The sequence below is a fragment of the Anomaloglossus baeobatrachus genome, chromosome 6, assembly GCF_048569485.1.
Source record: "Anomaloglossus baeobatrachus isolate aAnoBae1 chromosome 6, aAnoBae1.hap1, whole genome shotgun sequence".
Classification (NCBI taxonomy): Eukaryota; Metazoa; Chordata; class Amphibia; order Anura; family Aromobatidae; genus Anomaloglossus; species Anomaloglossus baeobatrachus.
The window spans coordinates 399,245,874-399,266,981 of NC_134358.1; the positions used below are offsets into that span (position 1 = coordinate 399,245,874).

Below are 21,108 nucleotides of genomic sequence, written 5' to 3' on the forward strand. Positions count from 1 at the left end.
CTGTCCTCAATGTAATGGAGTCAGACAACATAGTTCCATTAACAACACGGACAGGAATAGGCGCCTCTAACATGATAGAGGGAATATTGTGTCCCTTTACAAATCCTGAGGACACAAAAATCCCGTCAGCTCCGGAATCCACAAAAGCCATAATAGGCCATGTATTCTCAGATAACGAGAGCTGACCTGGGATACAACACTTAGAGGGTGCAGAAGACGTCTCTAGTAACCCCCCTCTAATGGTTACTAGGCCAGGGAGTTTCCCTGACGACTAGGACACTTGTTGGCATAGTGCCCAGCCTGACGACATACGTAACATATAGGAGGACCAGACTTGCGTAGTCTGGAGAACGTATGACCTAACTCCATAGGAGTGGGAGATGTTTCAGATGCTGAGGAAGATGGTAGTGGACCCTCAACAACTGGAATAGCCCGATGCTTAGGGCGTGAGGAAGAGACCTCGAGTCTACGTTCCTTATGGCGTACATCGATCCTCGTTGCTACTGTGATCAAGTCCTCCAGAGAAGCAGGGACCTCACGAGTAGCAAGGGCATCCTTGACATAGCCTGCCAACCCTCTCCAGAAGATAGGAATCAACACCTTCTCTGGCCAATCTAGTTCTGCCACCAGAGTTCTAAAAGCAATGGCATAAGAACTAGTGGATAACGAACCCTGAGATAGATCTAACAGTCTCAGGGCCGCATCATGGGTAACCTGCGGACCCATGAATACCGCCTTAAGAGCATCAAGAAAGTCTTGATGTCTCAGAGTAACCACATCAGAGCGCTCCCATAGGGGAGTCGCCCATTCTAAGGCTTTGTCCTGAAGTAAGGAGATGATAAAGCCTACTCTGGACCTCTCCGTAGAGAAGCGAGAAGAGTTGACCTCTAGGTGTATCTGACACTGACTAATGAAACCACGACATGATCTGGCATCGCCAGAATATCTGTTTGGCAGAGCAAGTCGAGGATCATGTGCAGATGTCACCATGGTCTGAGGTTTATCCTCTATACTCTTGAGCCGTGACTCAAGTACTTGTATGTAACGGTGTAACTGCTGATATTCTGCCATAACTGCCAGACCCTTGGCTCAGTCCTAATGTTACGGGGGGCTGTCTGATAATAACCGAAAGGAGTATCAGACAGTCAGGGTCCACCGTGCAAAGACTTTGCTGCAGACTATGGCAGAGTGCAATACCTCTATTAACTCACAGAACGATATAATAAGTAAGTAAAGCAATTCCTCCCTTACTTGGAGGGTGTGTGGAATGATCTCTGTTAATATTCACAGAGACAAAGGCAATGTGTGCGAAATGGCACCTACCTAGGTCCGCTCTTCTAGTGGTGCAAAAGAGACGAACAGCAGCGTAAGCCGCACAAAGCTCCTACCTGCGTTCGCTCCACTAGTGTGCGAGGACACGAACCACTAGATATGGCACCTGCCTAGGTCCGCTCTTCTAGTGGTGCAAAAGAGACGAACAGCAGCGTAAGCCGCACAAAGCTCCTACCTCTGTTCGCTCCCCTAGTGTGCGAGGATACGAACAACTGCCAGACGCAGTATAAGGAACGTTACCCTAGCGGCAACGTCCACCTACGAGTAGAATCACAAGGCCCAGCCAGACCATGTGCCTCAGGCACCTGCCTATGTCCGCTCCCCTAAGAGGTAAGGATACGGACAGCAGCCGAAGCTGTAAGGTATAAGAACGCTACCCTGCCGGTAGCGCTCACCTAGCATAGACAGAGGAATGCCTAGAGGAACGCGCACAGAGCGTCTACTCATATGCATGAACCAAGAGGACTGAGCACCATGCGGCGTGTGTCAGGGTCTTATATAGACTCTGTGCCTCATCCAAGATGGAGGACACCAGAGCCAATCCGCTGCCAGAACGACAGGAGTGACGTCATGCTGGCCTATCACCGAGCAAGACGTCACAAGCACATGACCAGCGACCAATCGGCATAAAAGGTGTCAGAGACATGTGACCTCGTGTCAGCGATGATGTCACCCGCACATGTGCAATGGCTCCAAGATTGGACTTAGTCTCCAGCGCTCGCACATGTGCAGTAGCAAGAAATCTGGACTTAGTCTCCAGCGCTCGCACATGTGCAGTAGCAAGAAATCTGGACTTAGTCTCCAGCGCTCGCACATGTGCAGTAGCAAGAAATCTGGACATAGTCTCCAGTGCTCGCAGCAACCGTAACACTAAGTTTCCTCAGTGTTTGCTAGTATAATGGCTTAGTAATAATGAGCTTGAGTGTGCAGTACAGAGGTGCTGCAAATATCTTGCCACCAGTGGGACAGTAATAAAGTCCAACAGCCACTTTTAGGATGCCACTAAGTTTCCTCAGTGTTTGCTAGTATAATAGCTTAGTAAAAATGAGTTTGAGTGGGCAATGAAGAGGTGCTGCAAATATCTTGGCACCAGTGGGACACTAATGAAGTCCAACAGCCACTTTTAGGATGCCACTAAGTTTCCTCAGTGTTTGCTAGTATAATGGCTTAGTAACAATGAGCTTGAGTGTGCAATGCAGAGGTGCTGCAAATATCTTGGCACCAGTGGGACACTAATGAAGTCCAACACCACTTTTAGGATGCCACTAAGTTTCCTCAGTGTTTGCTAGTATAATGACTTAGTAACAATGAGCTTGAATGTGCAATGCAGTGGTGCTGCAAATATCTTGGCACCAGTGGGACACTAATGAAGTCCAACAGCCACTTTTAGGATGCCACTAAGTTTCCTCAGTGTTTGCTAGTATAATAGCTTAGTAAAAAATGAGTTTGAGTGTGCAATGCAGAGGTGCTGCAAATATCTTTGCACCAGTGGGACACTAATGAATTCCAACAGCCACTTTTAGGATGCCACTAAGTTTCCTCAGATTTGCTAATATAATGGCTTAGTAAAAATGAGTTTGAGTGTGCAATGCAGAGGTGCTGCAAATATCTTTGCACCAGTGGGACACTAATGAATTCCAACAGCCACTTTTAGGATGCCACTAAGTTTCCTCAGTGTTTGCTAGTATAATAGCTTAGTAAAAATGAGTTTGAGTGTGCAATGCAGAGGTGCTGCAAATATCTTGGCACCAGTGGGACACTAATGATGTCCAAACAGCCACTTTTAGGATGCCATTAAGTTTCCTCAGTGTTTGCTAGCATAATAGCTTAGTAAAAATGAGTTTGAGTGTGCAATGCAGAGGTGCTGCAAATATCTTTGCACCAGTGGGACACTAATGAATTCCAACAGCCACTTTTAGGATGCCACTAAGTTTCCTCAGTGTTTGCTAGTATAATAGCTTAGTAAAAATGAGTTTGAGTGTGCAATGCAGAGGTGCTGCAAATATCTTTGCACCAGTGGGACACTAATAAAGTCCAACAGCCACTTTTAGGATGCCACTAAGTTTCCTCAGTGTTTGCTAGTATAATGGCTTAGGAAAGATGAGTTTGAGTGTGCAATGCAGAGGTGCTGCAAATATCTTGGCACCAGTGGGACACTAATGAAGTCCAACACCACTTTTAGAATGCCACTAAGTTTCCTCAGTGTTTGCTAGTATAATGGCTTAGTAACAATGAGCTTGAATGTGCAATGCAGTGGTGCTGCAAATATCTTGGCACCAGTGGGACACTAATGAAGTCCAACAGCCACTTTTAGGATGCCACTAAGTTTCCTCAGTGTTTGCTAGTATAATAGCTTAGTAACAATGAGTTTGAGTGTGCAATGCAGAGGTGCTGCAAATATCTTGGCACCAGTGGGACACTAATGATGTCCAAACAGCCACTTTTAGGATGCCACTAAGTTTCCTCAGTGTTTGCTAGCATAATAGCTTAGTAAAAATGAGTTTGAGTGTGCAATGCAGAGGTGCTGCAAATATCTTTGCACCAGTGGGACACTAATGAATTCCAACAGCCACTTTTAGGATGCCACTAAGTTTCCTCAGTGTTTGCTAGTATAATGGCTTAGTAACAATGAGCTTGAGTGTGCAGTGCAGAGGTGCTGCAAATATCTTGCCACCAGTGGGACACTAATGAAGTCCAACAGCCACTTTTAGGATGCCACTAAGTTTCCTCAGTGTTTGCTAGTATAATAGCTTAGTAACAATGAGTTTGAGTGTGCAATGCAGAGGTGCTGCAAATATCTTTGCACCAGTGGGACACTAATGAAGTCCAACAGCCACTTTTAGGATGCCACTAAGTTTCCTCAGTGTTTGCTAGTATAATGGCTTAGGAAAAATGAGTTTGAGTGTGCAATGCAGAGGTGCTGCAAATATCTTTGCACCAGTGGGACACTAATGAAGTCCAACAGCCACTTTTAGGATGACACTAAGTTTCCTCAGTGTTTGCTAGTATAACGGCTTAGGAAAAATGAGTTTGAGTGTGCAATGCAGAGGTGCTGCAAATATCTTTGCACCAGTGGGACACTAATGAAGTCCAACACCACTTTTAGGATGCCACTAAGTTTCCTCAGTGTCTACTAGTACAATAGCTTAGTAAAAATGAGTTTGTGTGGGCAATGCAGAGGTGCTGCAAATATCTTTGCACCAATGGAACACTAATGAAGTCCAACAGCCACTTTTAGGATGCCAATAAGTTTCCTCAGTTTTTGCTAGTATAATGGCTTAGTAATTATGAGCTTGAGTTTGCAAAGGGCAGGAGGGTACAGTGGCCGGGTTGTGGGTCAGTGTAGAGGAAAGGAAGCCTCACTTTCTATCCCTCTTAATGGTGAAATGCAGCAAGGAACTCCCTGACCTTTGCTACACAGACGCTCTTATCTGTAGCTGTTAAAAACTCTTTCCACGGACCTGACTCTCACTTATGGCTCTGAGCCTGCTGTAATTAGCCCTTATAAGGGCTGAAAGAAACTTCTATCCCTATTCTGTATAGCGCTGTGTGTAGAGCGTACACAGCAGTATCGGAGACAGGAGCTGCGCCAGCGGTGACTGACATCCAGACGCAGAAAGCAGATAAGGCGTCCAGATGGGCAGATACCCGTTTTTATAATGCAGGGACACGTGACATGGACAGCCTATGACACATGCCCTTGCTTCTCTGGCAAAAAGTCCACTTAGCTGTGTGTGTGTCTGGGATTGGCTGATATGCTGGCCCGCCCACTACACGCGCCCTTAGGGAAGGAAGACAAAAATAAAAATGGCGATCACCATTATCCCAGCAGCAGTGATCTGAATGCACAGTCCCCGCACACAATACGCTGAAATTTCATAACAGTGTGAGTCACAGAGTAACTTACATTATTACAGCGAAAAGCCAGCAAGTAATTAGCTTGACTTTTTGCTGCTAGAACCGTTTTCGAACGTAACTAGAACTATCAAGCTTTTAGCAAAAAGCTTGAGTTCTAGTTCGATCTAGAACAGCCCCCAAAATCACTCGAACCGCGAACTGGAGAACCACGAACCACAAACCACGAACCGCGCTCAACTCTAGTCTTGACATTTAAACTTATGTGTCTTTTTCAATGGTGGTTGTGTTTCAGCCTTCCTTACCTTGGCCAGGTCTCTGAGCACTGAACACCTTGTACTTCTGGGCACTCCAAGGAGGTTGTAGTTCTAGAATATGACATCTTTGAGGGATAATGGTCGCTTCATGTTCATTTGCCTCCAACGTTTGGAATTTTATGTACATCGTTTTTCTCAACATGTTTTCTGCCATTCTGTTGCTATTTGCAACAAGACTTTTGGTGGTTCTGCGATCACACCCCAATTTCAACAGTGCTGCATTCTTCTGTAAGGTTTTTAACTATTTTTTTTACTTTTTTGTCAGTTAAATCTTTTGTATTCCTTTTTGCCTGAGGAAAACAAGATGCCTAATAATTCTGCACATTTTGATTAAAGGAAACCTGTCACCAGAATTTTCGCAATTAAACTAAAAGAATCCTCTTCTGCAGCTCCTGGGCTGCATTCTAGAAAGGTTCATCTTGCTACTGGCCCCTTTTTCAGACCTAAATAAACACTTTATAAAATCTTACCGTTTGGTATACTAATGATGTTTTCTGGCCACTGGGGCGGGCTGTTTTTCGTCCGTTATCCTTCTCCTGCCGGTTTGCTGTCCCCCATTGTTCATTTACATACATGAGGCCGCCGCCCTCATGTTCCGCAGTGCTCCTGAGTTCTTGCGCATGCCCAGTGGCACTATTTCAGGACTGAGCATTGTGCAAATTGTGAGCGCTGGTGAGGTTATTGCGCAGGCGCAAAATTATGGGCGGCGCTGGTATGTCATCACCAGCGTCATCCAACTACCCGCCCATAATTTCGTGCCCACGGTAATAGGTAACGTTGTTGATATGGCCAGCGCTAGTGCATAACGGTGGAGGCAGAGGGAAAAGCGCGGGCACGAGATTATGGGTGGGTACTTGGATGACGCTGGTGATGACATTCCAGCGCCGCCCATAATTTCGTGCCCGCGCTTTTCCCTCTGCCTCCACCGTTATGCACTAGCGCTGGCTCATAAACAGCGGCAGAAGGGGGAACGGACGAAAAACAGCCTGTCCCAGTGGCCAGAAAACCTCATTAGCATACCAAAAGGTAATATTTTATAAAGTGTTTATTTAGGTCTGAAAGGGGGACCAGTAGCAAGATGAACCTTTCTAGAATACAGCCCAGGAGCTGCAGAAGGGGATTCTTTTAGTTTATTTGCGAAAATTCTGGTGACAGGTTTCCTTTAAGAGCGATAATATCCTTCTTAGACCTCACCCTTCATCATTACACAAATACACATCACCTGATGATTCAAACCAATAAACATTCAAGATTATACAGCTTGGAGCTGGAAAAATTGCATAAAAATGATGTGGTAAAAATACTCACTGGCATAATACATTATGCACACAGGTGTATGTGCAAGTCATATGTCTGTTTTTTACCTCCAAATAGCATCCATATTTGTACATAATGATTTAATGAAAACAACAAGACTAAATGCAGTTTATGATAATAATGACAATATAACCCTAATAATTTAATACTATACAGATGACTCGTATAGGATCCAATATTTTATTTTTTTGCTCACCCATAGTATTGAATAGGTATGTCTTATCCAACATATGGAAGTGACTGCAACTTTCTCATACAGACATTGGATATACAGTATATGAACAAATTGTCATCTGAACATTGAACAACATTAGTCCTAGTGCTGCCCATGTAAAGTCTGTTTTTTACATGGACAAAACTCAGACTGAAAATACTATTCTGTGAATTTAGCCTTAATTTTAGGTTGTATTAATGCGAAGTATTGTCATCTAGATTTTAATTTGTATATATGAATTTCATTGACATGTAAAACTAATCCAATAGTCAAATAAATAACAGTCTGTTAGTTGCAAGCTACATTGCAAAAAAATGCTCATTTGTAAAAAGTGGCATTCAGTACGAATAAGGCCCCCCTCACATGTCCATGATAAAGACAGACGTTTTTCACAGTCAATGTTGAAGGTGCATATGGCCATCCGTATGCCGTTATTTTGGCACACGTGTTCTCCATTTGCTATCCATGATAACACCTAGAAACCAGGCAACTTTTTACTCACCTGTCCTTGGCACTGTTACCTTCGGCACTGCTGCTTCCAGGTCCGCAGTGCAGTGAATATCCATGAGTATAATGAGCAGGCCTGAAAGCGAGTGACAGCAGTGCGGAAGACAGCAGTGTTGGAGACAAGTGAGAATAGAAAACCATTTTATTTCAGACATGTGTTTTTTCCGGTACGTGTCACATTAATGTCACACAGATCACCTCAGTGTGTGGTCTGTGTGACTTCAGTGCTGTTGGAGAAAAACGGACTTGTCTCCATGCGGAGCACATGGATATGCAAGTACGTCAAATGATGGAAAAAACAGGATGTGTGCGCAGACCCATTGATTTTAATGTGTCTGCATATGTCTGTGTTTCCGGTACGTATGAAAACGGGCGTCATAAGCACTGGAACACGAATGTGTGAAGGGGGCCTAACATGGCAGAACTTTTGATAGGCTCCTTTGATATTCATGGAGAAAAATTGGGTAAATATTGACTGTGTATTTAGGATTAGAATTATACAGGGATATTGGTTTAGCGACTCTGAATTTGCATTGTTGCATTGCCACCTACAACATCTTGTGAATGCGACGCAGAGTCACAAATGTTTCCAAATGAGTTGCAAGTCATAATTGACTCAATTATCATAGACTTCAATGTAAGTCACAAGCAACTTGTGGCAAACTGCGGATCATTTGTAGTGTGATGTTGAAATCGCAGTGTTGCATTGCATCATTGTAACGCCCCATGGGGCAGGTGTTTTAACCTACTCGTTGCTGGGCCAAGGGTGCAGATCTTCTGCGATGTCACGGGGTGGCCTGGCCCAGTTCCATTACCCCGAGACATACAGGAGGGGAGGAAAGGCGATGCACGAGAGGCACAATGGAGGATGGGGGAGGTAGTGACGGTTAGGAAACTCTATTATGATCGTGACGCCACCTGCTGTAATACGCGTCCAGGGATGGGCCGCCGCTGCGGGTGTTGCTCTCCGGGGCTGATGGTGAGGGTCGCAGTCTGGATGGTGTCGCTCCCCACAGGCAGAACAGGATTACCCCGGGGAGGATGATGGAGGTCGAACGGGGGTAGTGGTAGTCCCCGTTGGCGCCGCAGCGCTGGGCGCCGGTGCCGGAAAATGAGAGGCAGAGACAGGGGCTGCAGTTCCAGGTCTTTTACTCCCAGGTAGTTCAGGCGCTGCCCCAAAGTACCGATCTCCGCCACCATAGGCTCCAGCCGATCCCAGATAGTCAGCGGTTACCGCCAGTGGCCGTGAAAGTCTTTTAGTGAAGTGTCCCTCGGTTGCTATCCAGAACCCGGGCCGAGCCTCCTGCTCCAAGCCATGGGCCCACGAAGAGAGAGAAACACTAACTCCAGTTGTCAGTCCTAGATGTTATCCCAAGCTGTGCCCGGGAAGGTCTGCTGTAAGTGAGTGTGATGGTTGTGCCTACTTCCCCCCATGTGGTGCCCGCCCCCAGTGGTTGTCCTAGTGACTGGTGAAAATCCCATGCTTCGTGATGGCTATCTACCCTGTCTGCTCTAGTCCAACCTCCTGTTGGAAGGCACTTTACTGTTGTTTGTGTGTGTTTTGTGAAGGCACCGGCAGTTAACCCCCTCCTGACCCAGGATAGATATTACCCCTTAAAAATGGTGTAATACCCTGTGGCGCCTGAAGCTCAGGGGCACCACAACATCACATCTAATTATTTCCCATGGTGTTGCATTGCGATTTGCAACACCCTGTGACACATTCACAAATGTTTCCAAATGAGTTGCATTTTCTGTCTCACGTTGCAAGACACTCACTTGCCCTAATCTTCAATGCAAGTCACACATGACTTGTGGCAACCTGGCTGTTTTATTTAACAGCAAAATAAGAACTCGAAAATAGTCTCACGACAGCAATTTGCAGACGAGTGGCAGAATAAAAAGCTATGCAGGGTAAAAATAAAAAAATATAATCACATTATTCAAATTTGGAGAAAAAAGTGTATATTTACAAATATAGAATTACATTGATGCTTGATTCTTTTTAGGTTTTTTTTTATATTTTCAGTATTACTTTATTTTTTATCCTGATTTAACATTACTTATATTTTAAGAAATTATACGGAAAGTTTCACAGATAACATATGGCTTAGAGTAGAGCAATAGAGGTGATGTGGATGAAAACAGGTGTCTGTCTTCGATGATATTTATTCTTTTTATGACCCATTTTGTTTTTGGGCAAAATCGTATGTTCCCACACATTCAACATGGTAAATAGATCAGACACTTTACAGCTGTTTCTCCATTTCTCTCTGTGCACATTTACCAGGGGGAAAGGCTCTCTGTATAGACATTACACAAAAACCTGAAAATAAGAAAGTCTTTGCACAATATGAATTGGATTAGTATCTCAGAGTAGTATGTGAATCTATTCATAGCAAAGGTTTGAAGACTACCCATGGGACCCATACTGTCTACATTTCAGTATATTGAACAACTTTCCACGACATCCACCAGTAGTATTTAGCTATGCCTTTGGGATCACTGACATTGGAAGTAAATGAATTGATTTTAGCAACGGTTGAATCACTAAGAGTAACTATGGAAGTTCCCTTTCTCAAGGATGAAACCATTGCATTGCATATACGTTAATATAAGACCCTTTCATGGATAAAATGTTTTTCAGAATGTTTAAAATCCAAATGCTCTACAACAACACTACAGAGAAGACCAATGGTTCCTAGTATATTTGGCAACTCAACTATATAAGCAATATAACCACTTGTGAGTTATCTTCCAAGAAGGTGATGCCACTTAATGGTATATTAATCATGATGACAGAATAGCATTGTTGGGATTGTAAGTTTTTGAGAAAACTAATGCAAATGTGACAACAAATTTGGCTGCACTTCCTGTAGGTCATTAATGATTTTGCATAAGGCTAGACCAGGAAAAGACGTCTAAGGGACTGTGCGTTCTTCATCCAGCAAAGGAGAGTGGATTTCACTTAGGGAATTTCCAAGGATACCCCTAAATTAGTCAGAGAAATAGAGGTATAAGAACAGCAGAAAACAAGCTTAAGTACTTAACAGGAAGTGATCGTTCAGCCACTGTTCGCCCTTCCTGTTCATTGCTCATATGTCCGAAGGCAGGTAGAGGGAAGCCAGCAATGATTAAGCTAGTACTGCGTTGGCACCAGAGGTGATTATAAGCTTTTTTATTTTAATGGGGCCAAACATGGAGAATGAAAAGGAGTTGTCCAATTAGTGGTTGTGAAAGAAGTTCAGGTGCCAACACATGAATGTGGCCCACAGCCACAGTGGCAATATGCAGCAACAGGGGTGGATTAAGAGTAGCCAGGGCCCTGGGCAGTTTAGAAAGTGTGGGGCCCCCTCCAGTACCCGATGTATCATAAGACATGTCACGTAATCCCCTTTGAAAGATCATGTGATAGGTCACATGATTAACACATATGTGCTCTGGTGTAGACCTGTAAGCAAGACCAGACAGAGGAGCACAATTTGTTTTCCATTATGTACAGTGCTATAGATAAGATAGTGCTATATATAATAGAGTAGGTGTGTGCAATTAATCTTCCAGAAGAGCCACATGAGAGACCATAACTGTTGTGGAGAGGCGGATGAATATGGTGAAATTAATTCTGTTCAATAATTCATATTAACATAGAATTAATATTAATATAAAATTATTATATCACTTAATATTGAGTAGAAGCATGCTGACACCTCCTATATACCATATGAGCCCACACACAGCCACCTATGTACAGTATGAGTCCACACACAGAAATCCCTATATACAGTATGAGCCCCCACATAGCCCCCATACACAGCATGAGGCCTACAATAGCCCCCTCTATACAGTATGAGCCCCCACATAGCCCCCATATACAGTATGAGCCCTACAATAGCCCCCTCTATACAGTATGAGCCTCCACATAGCTTTCCATATACAGTATGAGCCTTCAAATATCTTCCCTAGATACAGCATAAGCCCCACATAGCCCCCTATATAGAGTAAGGGTGGCTTTACACGCTGCGACATCGCTAGCCGATGCTAGCGATGGCGAGAGTGATAGCACCCGCCCCTATCGTTATGCCGATATGTGAAGATCGCTGCGTAGCGAACATTATTGCTATGGCAGCATTACACGTACTTACCTGCTCGGCGACATCGCTGTCACCGGCGAACCACCTGCTTTCTAAGGGGGCGGTTCGCTCGGCATCACAGCGACGTCACTAAGCGGCCTCCCAATCAAAGCGGAGGGGCGGAGATGAGCGGGACGAACATCCCGCCCACCTTCTTCCTTCCTCATTGCTGGCGTGTGGCAGGTAAGGAGAGGTTCCTCGTTCCTGCGGCGTCACATGTAGCGATGTGTGCTGCCGCAGGGACGAGGATCAACTTCGCCCCAGCGACAGCAGCGATAATTGGGAGAGGACCCCCATGTCAACGAGGAGCGATTTTGGACGTTTTGGCAACGATCCAAAATCGCTCCTAGGAGTCACACAAAACGAGATCACTACAGCGGCCGGATGTGCGTCACAAAATCCATGACCCCAACGAGATCGCTGTAGCGTTCTCGTAGCATGTAAAGCCCGCTTATGAGTTTTTACATAAACCACTATATGCAGTAAGAGCCCTCAAATAACCCCCTATATACAGTATGAGCTTTTTAATTTATAACATTAATTTGCAAGTGTTGGTGAGTGATATTAGGTTGATTTGCAGCAACAAGGGATGAGCGAATCCCTGTGTATTCGACTTTGTATCCATTAGCCGCTGTCAGAAGGGCAGCCAATCAACAAACTTTGCAGATGTAGCCCCTCCCTCTGTCTTTAGCATAGGTTGCTAATGGCGAAGGAAAAGGTGCACAGCTGAATGCACAGGCATTTCCTCATCCCTAGCAGCAACGTATCAAACTCTAATGAAGTGTGTTATTATGTTTACTAATTAGACCTCCCACAGGTTTACTCACTGTAGTCAGAAAAAATGGCGTCTTCAAATTGCAGTGTGAGAGTAATGTGATGAATTGGAGGGACAGCAGGCAGTTGTCTTACTGCCTGCTGTCCCTCCAATTCACCACATTACGCTTAGACTGCAATTTGAAGTCGGTCTTGATTTTAATCGGCAGGTGTTGGCCAGGTTTTATTTCCTGCACTGTACAAAATCACAACCATCATGTACCAGTGCAAACGTCACAGCCAAAGAAGTACTTCAGTTCTGGGAAAAAGCAAGAATCCCAACAAGGCAACAATATTACGTGATAAGTAAGGTGAAGAGTCTGTTTGGTCAATGGAAGAGTCTCAAGAAGAATGCTAAACGGTGAACAAGAATTCAAGGAGAAGGAAATTGTTAATAAACTGAATGATTTGTTTGAAAGTTCTCATGCTGATGCCATGAAACTTATAAAATTTCAGGAAGACCATGATTTGCTTGCTCAAAGAGGTAAATTTCATTGTGGAAGTATAAGACCATTAGACAAAAAGCTGGCCAAGGTCAAGGAAAGAAGATTTATGAGAGAATTACAGGCAGAGAAATTAAGGAAAAAGGAAACTGAGCGAGTTCAGCAGTCGACAGCATGAGCTGAACTTTGCAGTAGTAGTTGCAGCGACAACGGCGCTTATGTCGCACCCCAGGGCTATGGGGTACTCGGTCCCAAGTCTGGTTTCACTGGGAAGTGTCACGGGTGTAATGCCCTGTGCCTGGTTCCGTGGGGGGGGGTCGCTTTTTAAAAGAGGAATATTTACAAGGATTACTTCAAATGTAACTTTACTTGCAAGCCGATACCGGAAGTCATGTGACGTGATCACATGGATCTGGTGGTTGTCATTGTAGCACAGGATCATGTGATGACTCCTGTAGCTCACATGACTCAGGTCCTGTAAGAAACAGCCGAGTCCTGGCTGTTACAAGAGATGATCATTTCTGCCGGTCTGAGCAGTGTTGCTCTGATCGGGAGAAATGAATGAGCAATCAGACAGCTGATCCTTATAGCCCCCTAGGGGTACTAGTAAAAAAAAAAAAAAAAAAGTTTATTAAAATTTTTAAAAATTAAAACAAAATAAAAAACAAAATAAAAATTCAAATCATCCTCCATTTGCCTCATTAAAAATGAAAGTGTTAAAAAAAAAAATGTACACACATTTGGTATCTGTCACACTCCCCGGGTCCTCGGCTCCCCTCCCCGGGTCCTCTGCTCCGCTCCCCGGGTCCTCAGCTCCGCTCCCCGGCTCACCTGCCACGCTCCCCGCTCTCCAGCCTCCGGTGCCCGTCCTTCCCAGGCCCCCTGGTCTCCGATCCCGGCGCCCGACGGCTTCCCAGGTCCTGGCCGGCTCCCCTGCGTCCTCCTCTCAGCTTCCTTCCCTGGCTTCTGGCACCCGGGCCGCGCGCATGCGCATTAGGGCGCGCGCGCGGTCACTGACCCTTTCTTAAAGGGCCAGCGTCCATTAACAGGAAATGATGCAAAACAGGTACAGGGTATAAAGGGGTTTATTGTCCAAGGGGGCGGGGCCTGATCTTCGTGTTTCCTAAGCTAGGAGTCAGGTCTCCTGGTGTTTTTGTGATATACTCACCTATCTCTCTTGTAGAGCCGTGCCTGCCTCGCCATCCGGTCCTGACCGAATCCCGAACCCCGAACGCTGTCCATCTGCCATCCTGACAGTCCGTACCATCTCGGATCCCTGCGGTGACCCGTCATCTCGCTCCAAAGGTTCCGGACCCCGCTTGACATCATCTCGGCTTCCGAACCTGAGCTGCGTCACCCGGACTACCACCAGTGACTCCGTGGTCCCAGGGACTTCTCCGTTATCCTCGTGTGCACGGACTGTTCTGCTGTCTATAGTGCTCCAGCTACCGGACCCCTTACCAACATCTAGGAGTTCGGCCCAGTGGATCCACCTCCTGGGTCTGCCCGTCCACCTGGCCCTGACAGTAAGATCAGGCCATGGATCCCGCTGCAGCACTAGCAGCCGTACAGGAGGAACTCCAACGCCAGCGTGAGACTCAGACCCGCATGCTGCAATTCATGTCTTCTGTGGACGCCCGCCTGAACACGCTACAAGCGGCAGTTACGTCTTCAGCATCCCGGGCTTCCACTAGTCAGTCCACGGCTCCAACTCCCGTGGCGACATCTTCAGATACTTCCAGACTTCGTTTGGCCTCACCACACCGGTACGCCGGAGACCCCAAGACCTGCAGGGGATTCTTAAACCAATGCTCCCTTCATTTCACGCAGCTGCCGCATTTGTTTGCCTCCGATCAAGCCAAGGTCGCCTTCATCATGTCCCATCTAGAGGGTGAGGCACTGGCGTGGATGAACCCCTTGTGGGAGAAGGGGGATCCTGTGACCACGAACATCCAGGAGTTCCTGCAGGCATTCCGTGGCACCTTTGATGAGCCCGGACGCTCCTCCGCGTCCGCTTCGTCTCTTCTCCGGTTACGTCAGGGGACTCTGACGGTGGGCCAATACGCCATCCGGTTTCGCACCTTGGCTTCCGAACTCGGGTGGAACAACGAGGCCCTAACCGCCGCCTTTTGGGAAGGACTCTCGGGGCGAATTAAAGACGAGCTGGCGGGTCGTGACGTACCGACCACCCTGGATGCCCTGATCGCCCTAGCGACTCGAGTGGACATTCGTTTTCAGGAGCGATCCAAGGAAGTGTCCCGTGAGAGACGTCCGGTACGGCATTCCTCTCCTCCGCAGAAGCCCGCCGTACTTCAGTCATCGACAGCTGGTCTTCCCATTCACGAGCCCATGCAGATCGACAGAGTGCGGCAGTCTGAACTACGTCGAGCTGAGCGGCTCGCCAAGGGCCTCTGCTTTTACTGCGGAGAGGACACACACCTGCTACGCTCCTGTCCAGAGAGGCCGGGAAACTCCAAAGCCTAGGGTTGGTAGGAGAGGCCACCCTAGGTGTTGGGACTCTCTCAGACCCGGTTACGTGGACTGTGCAAGTGACAACGGGAGAGACGCGGTTCACGGCTGAGGCATACCTCGATTCCGGGGCAGCAGGCAATTTCATCCAGCAGGCCACGGTGGACAAGTACCAGGTGCCTGTTACTCCACTCGACAAGCCCCTCGTGATTGCCTCTGTGGATGGGAGACCCCTCTCTGACACCATCTCCTGGATCACCAAGCCGGTGGAACTGCGTATCGGTGCCCTGCACACCGAGAACATCGCTTTCTACGTCCTCCCACACATGTCCCATCAGATCCTGCTGGGACTTCCCTGGTTACGGACACACGAACCGTCAGTCAGCTGGGGCACTGGCGAAATCACCCGATGGGGCTCTTCGTGCCATGAGAAGTGCCTGAAGACTATACAACCCATCCGACGACCTCCGGTTCCAGAGAACCTACCGGGGCTGCCCTCGGCCTATTGGTCCTTTGCAGACGTCTTTGATAAAAAGGAATCCGAGGTACTTCCGCCACATCGTCCTTACGATTGTGCCATCGACCTGCTCCCTGGAACAACACCACCTCGAGGACGGATATATCCATTGTCTCCAGCCGAAACAAGGGCCATGTCTACTTACATCACAGAGAGCCTGGCAAGGGGATTCATTCGGAGATCCTCCTCTCCTGCTGGAGCATGTTTCTTCTTCGTCAAGAAGAAAGAGGGCGACTTACGCCCATGCATAGACTACCGGGGTTTGAATCAAATCACCGTAAAAAACAAGTACCCTCTGCCGCTCATCCCCGAATTGTTTGACCGGCTTAGAGGAGCTCGTGTGTTCACCAAGCTGGATCTTCGGGGTGCTTACAATCTGGTACGCATCCACTCTGGGGACGAATGGAAGACCGCGTTCAATACGCGCGATGGGCACTATGAATACTGCGTGATGCCCTTCGGCCTGTGTAACGCCCCAGCCGTCTTTCAAGAACTGGTGAACGACGTTTTCCGGGACCTTCTTTACGTCTGTGTAGTAGTGTATCTGGATGACATCCTTGTCTTCTCACCGGACCTCCAGACCCACAGAGAGAACGTATAACTGGTTCTACAAAGACTGAGAGAGAATCGCCTGTACGCCAAGTACGAGAAGTGTGTCTTTGAGCAGTCTTCTCTCCCCTTCCTGGGGTACATCATCTCTGATACTGGACTGCAGATGGATCCAAAGAAGGTCTCCTCCATTCTCAACTGGCCTCCTCCTTCTGGACTGAAGGCAATCCAACGCTTCCTGGGATTCGCCAACTACTACCGCCAGTTCATCCCTCACTTCTCTGCTCTGACTGCTCCTCTCTCCGCTTTGACCAGGAAAGAGGCTAATCCCAAGGACTGGTCCCCGGCGGCCGACGCCGCGTTTGGCTCTCTGAAGCGGGCATTTGCCTCCTCTCCTGTACTCCAGCGTCCGGAGTTAAACCACCAGTTCACCCTGGAGGTGGATGCCTCCTCCTCAGGAGCCGGAGCAGTGCTCATGCAGAAGTCCTCCTCCGGGAAGATGGTGACTTGCGGATTCTTCTCCAAGAGCTTCTCAGCGCCTGAACGCAACTACACCATCGGTGACCGAGAGCTCTTGGCAGTCAAACTGGCTCTGGAGGAATGGCGCTACCTTCTAGAGGGAGCAGTGTACCCCGTGATCATTTACACGGACCACAAGAACCTGGAATACCTGCGGTCTGCTCAGCGACTGAACCCACGGCAAGCCAGGTGGTCCTTATTCTTTGCCAGGTTTGATTTCCAGCTCCATTTCCGACCCACGGACAAGAATGTACGCGCTGATGCCTTGTCCAGGTCTTTCATGCCCATGGAGCAGGAGGAAGAGACTACCCAACCCATCATCTGTCCTAGCAAAATCATTCCGGTGGCCCCTGTCACCCTGGCCCAGATACCGCCCGGGAAGACCTATGTCTCTGAGACAGACAGGCAAAAAGTGTTACACTGGGGTCATGCCTCGAAAACAGCCGGTCATGCTGGTCAGAAGAGAACTTGGAGTGCGATTGTACGTCACTACTGGTGGCCATCCCTTTGCACGGACGTCGCTGCTTTTGTCTCTGCCTGCTCCTCTTGTGCCAGGAACAAGACGCCCAAACACCTGCCATATGGCCGTCTTCTGCCTCTGCCGATACCCTCAGTTCCGTGGCAACACATAGCGATGGACTTTATTACGGACTTGCCATTGTCCTCCGGGCACACAGTCATATGGGTCGTGGTGGATCGGTTCTCTAAAATGGCTCATTTCGTCCCTATGGCAGGACTGCCCTCTGCTCAAGAACTCGCGGATGCCTATATACATCACATCTTCCGCTTGCATGGCTTTCCATTACACATCGTATCCAACAGAGGAACTCAGTTCACCTCCCGCTTCTGGAGGGCTCTCTGCAAACATCTGGGAGTGACTCTGGACTTTTCATCTGCATACCATCCTTAGTCTAATGGCCAAGTGGAGAGGGTCAATCAAATCTTGACCTCTTTTTTACGTCACTATGTCAACGCCCATCACGACGACTGGTCCACGCGTCTTCCTTGGGCTGAATTCTCCCATAACCACCACATCAGTGAGTCGTCCTCCAGCTCTCCCTTCCATGTCGTTTACGGACTCCAGCCCTCCGTCCCATTGCCGGTATCCCCTTCTTCGGATGTCCCTGCTGCTGATACTGTAGCCCGTGACTTTGCAACCATTTGGGACTCTGTCAAGGCGTCCCTTGGGCGTGCTTCCCTACGGATGAAACGACACGCAGACAAGAGACGTCTGGACCCTCCGTGTTTCTCTCCTGGAGATCTCGTCTGGCTTGCTTCCAAGTACGTCCGCTTGAAGATACCATCATACAAGCTGGGTCCTCGCTACATCGGGCCGTTTAAAGTCCTCAACAAGATCAATGAGGTCTCCTACAAGCTACAGCTCCCGGCCACGATGAGGATACCCAACTCATTCCACGTCTCCCTGCTCAAGCCGGTTGTCCTTGGTCCCTTCTCCGCTGCTGCCAGTCCGGCTCCTCCACCTATTGCCGATGACGACATCTATGCGGTAAGGGATATCGTGGCCATGAAGACCGTACGGGGTCGACAGTTCTTCCTGGTGGACTGGGAGGGGTATGGTCCTGAGGATAGGTCCTGGGAGCCCAGGGAGAACGTGGGCACTCCTCTGATCCGTGCCTTCATGTCCCGGTTGCGGGGAGGGGGGCGTGGGGGGGGGGGGTACTGTCACGCTCCCCGGGTCCTCGGCTCCCCTCCCCGGGTCCTCTGCTCCGCTCCCCGGGTCCTCAGCTCCGCTCCCCGGCTCACCTGCCACGCTCCCCGCTCTCCAGCCTCCGGTGCCCGTCCTTCCCAGGCCCCCTGGTCTCCGATCCCGGCGCCCGACGGCTTCCCAGGTCCTGGCCGGCTCCCCTGCGTCCTCCTCTCAGCTTCCTTCCCTGGCTTCTGGCACCCGGGCCGCGCGCATGCGCATTAGGGCGCGCGCGCGGTCACTGACCCTTTCTTAAAGGGCCAGCGTCCATTAACAGGAAATGATGCAAAACAGGTACAGGGTATAAAGGGGTTTATTGTCCAAGGGGGCGGGGCCTGATCTTCGTGTTTCCTAAGCTAGGAGTCAGGTCTCCTGGTGTTTTTGTGATATACTCACCTATCTCTCTTGGAGAGCCGTGCCTGCCTCGCCATCCGGTCCTGACCGAATCCCGAACCCCGAACGCTGTCCATCTGCCATCCTGACAGTCCGTACCATCTCGGATCCCTGCGGTGACCCGTCATCTCGCTCCAAAGGTTCCGGACCCCGCTTGACATCATCTCGGCTTCCGAACCTGAGCTGCGTCACCCGGACTACCACCAGTGACTCCGTGGTCCCAGGGACTTCTCCGTTATCCTCGTGTGCACGGACTGTTCTGCTGTCTATAGTGCTCCAGCTACCGGACCCCTTACCAACATCTAGGAGTTCGGCCCAGTGGATCCACCTCCTGGGTCTGCCCGTCCACCTGGCCCTGACAGTATCACCGCGTTCAGAAATGCCTGATCTATCAAAATATAAAATCAATTAATCTGATCGGTAAATGACGTAGCAGCAAAAAAATTCCAAATGCCAAAATTACATTTATGGGTCATCACAAATTTTGAGCAAAATGCAATAACAGGTGATCAAAAAGTAGTATCTGCACAAAAATGGTACCATTAAAAACATCAGCTCAAGACGCAAAAAATAAGCATCACTGAGCCATAGATTCCAAAAAATGAAAATGCTTCGGGTCGCGGAAAATGGCACAAAATATACACCACTTTTTTCGGACAAACTTCTTTTTAACCTTTTAGATAAAAGTATACCTATTCATGTTTGGTGTCTACAAACTGGCACAAATCTCAGGCATCACACTGACACATTAGTTTTACAATATAGTGAATAAAATATAGTGAATAAAATATCTCACAAACAATAGTGCAATCGCACTTTTGTTGCAATTTTTCCACATTTGGAATTTTTTTGCTGTCTTCCAGGACACTATATGGTAAAACTCATGGTTTAATTTAAAAGTACAGCTCATTTCACAAAAAACGAGCCCTCACATGACCATATTCACTGAAAATAAAAAAGTTACATCTCTCAGAAGAAGAAGAATGGCGAAAAAAACCCGAAAAGCACAAACTCGGCCGGTCATGAAGGGGTTACTATAAGAAATATATATAGTTTATTATATCTATCAAAGAATTGATTTGTTTAATTTCAAGGTGCTATATATTTCCAAATATATGTTAACCACTGATGTAATAATTAAAGTGATTGTGACTTTGTTCTAATATTGATATATATATTATTTGGGTATAGATATTAAGGATTTGTTTGTTGGCATATAGGGGTAATCGATATCATCTATCATTAATCGTGATCATCAATACATGGGGATAGGTTTCCCTTCTGTTTTTGATTGTTAGAACATTTATTCAAGGCGTTCATATATATATATATATATATATATATATATATATATACACCTGATGTAATAGGGTGAGCTAGCCTGCCTTTTTGATTGTCTTAAATATTTTATTATAAATTGGTTTGACTGATGGAATTGGTATAATATACTCATGCTCTTTTTGGTTATATGTATCATGTTTGAGTTGAAGTACCTGCTTATAATAATTTGTTTGGAATTTTCATATATATATATATATATATATATATATATATATATATATAGCTATAGATATAGCTATATACACAGGCTGAAACTGGAGCAAATTAATTTGGTTAAGGTGGTCAAGTTACAACCCAGTGACGAGTGGCACTGTAGAGTTACTTTAAGGAGTTTGTCAAAAGACATTTTTTACCTCTAAAACTTAAGCAGTTTAAAAAAAAGCAAACAAATATTTACCCATCTTCTTCTGCCCAAGTGCCAGCTCTTTGCTACTGCAGTCTATCGACAGGCTGCAGCGTGACATCACAATTACATTAAAAAAGTAATAAAGTACATGTTACCACTGCAGCCAATCACTGGTTTGCTCCAGTGATTTACTGAACCAGTTACAGTATATGCGCTATAGTCATAACCTCACAGCTGCAGTCTGTCAAGAAAGACCGAGGCAGCTGCTATCTGCACTTTGTATATTATTATATAGTGCAGTTGTGCTTCACCACATGGGGACCTACCACATAGTGTAGGAT

General features: G+C 47.1%; 1 protein-coding gene across 1 annotated transcript in view; it reads right to left on the minus strand.

Moving 5' to 3' along the window:
* Positions 1-21,108, minus strand: part of EPDR1 (ependymin related 1) — a 104,396-nt gene that overhangs the window by 24,416 nt on the left and 58,872 nt on the right. The window lies entirely within an intron of this gene.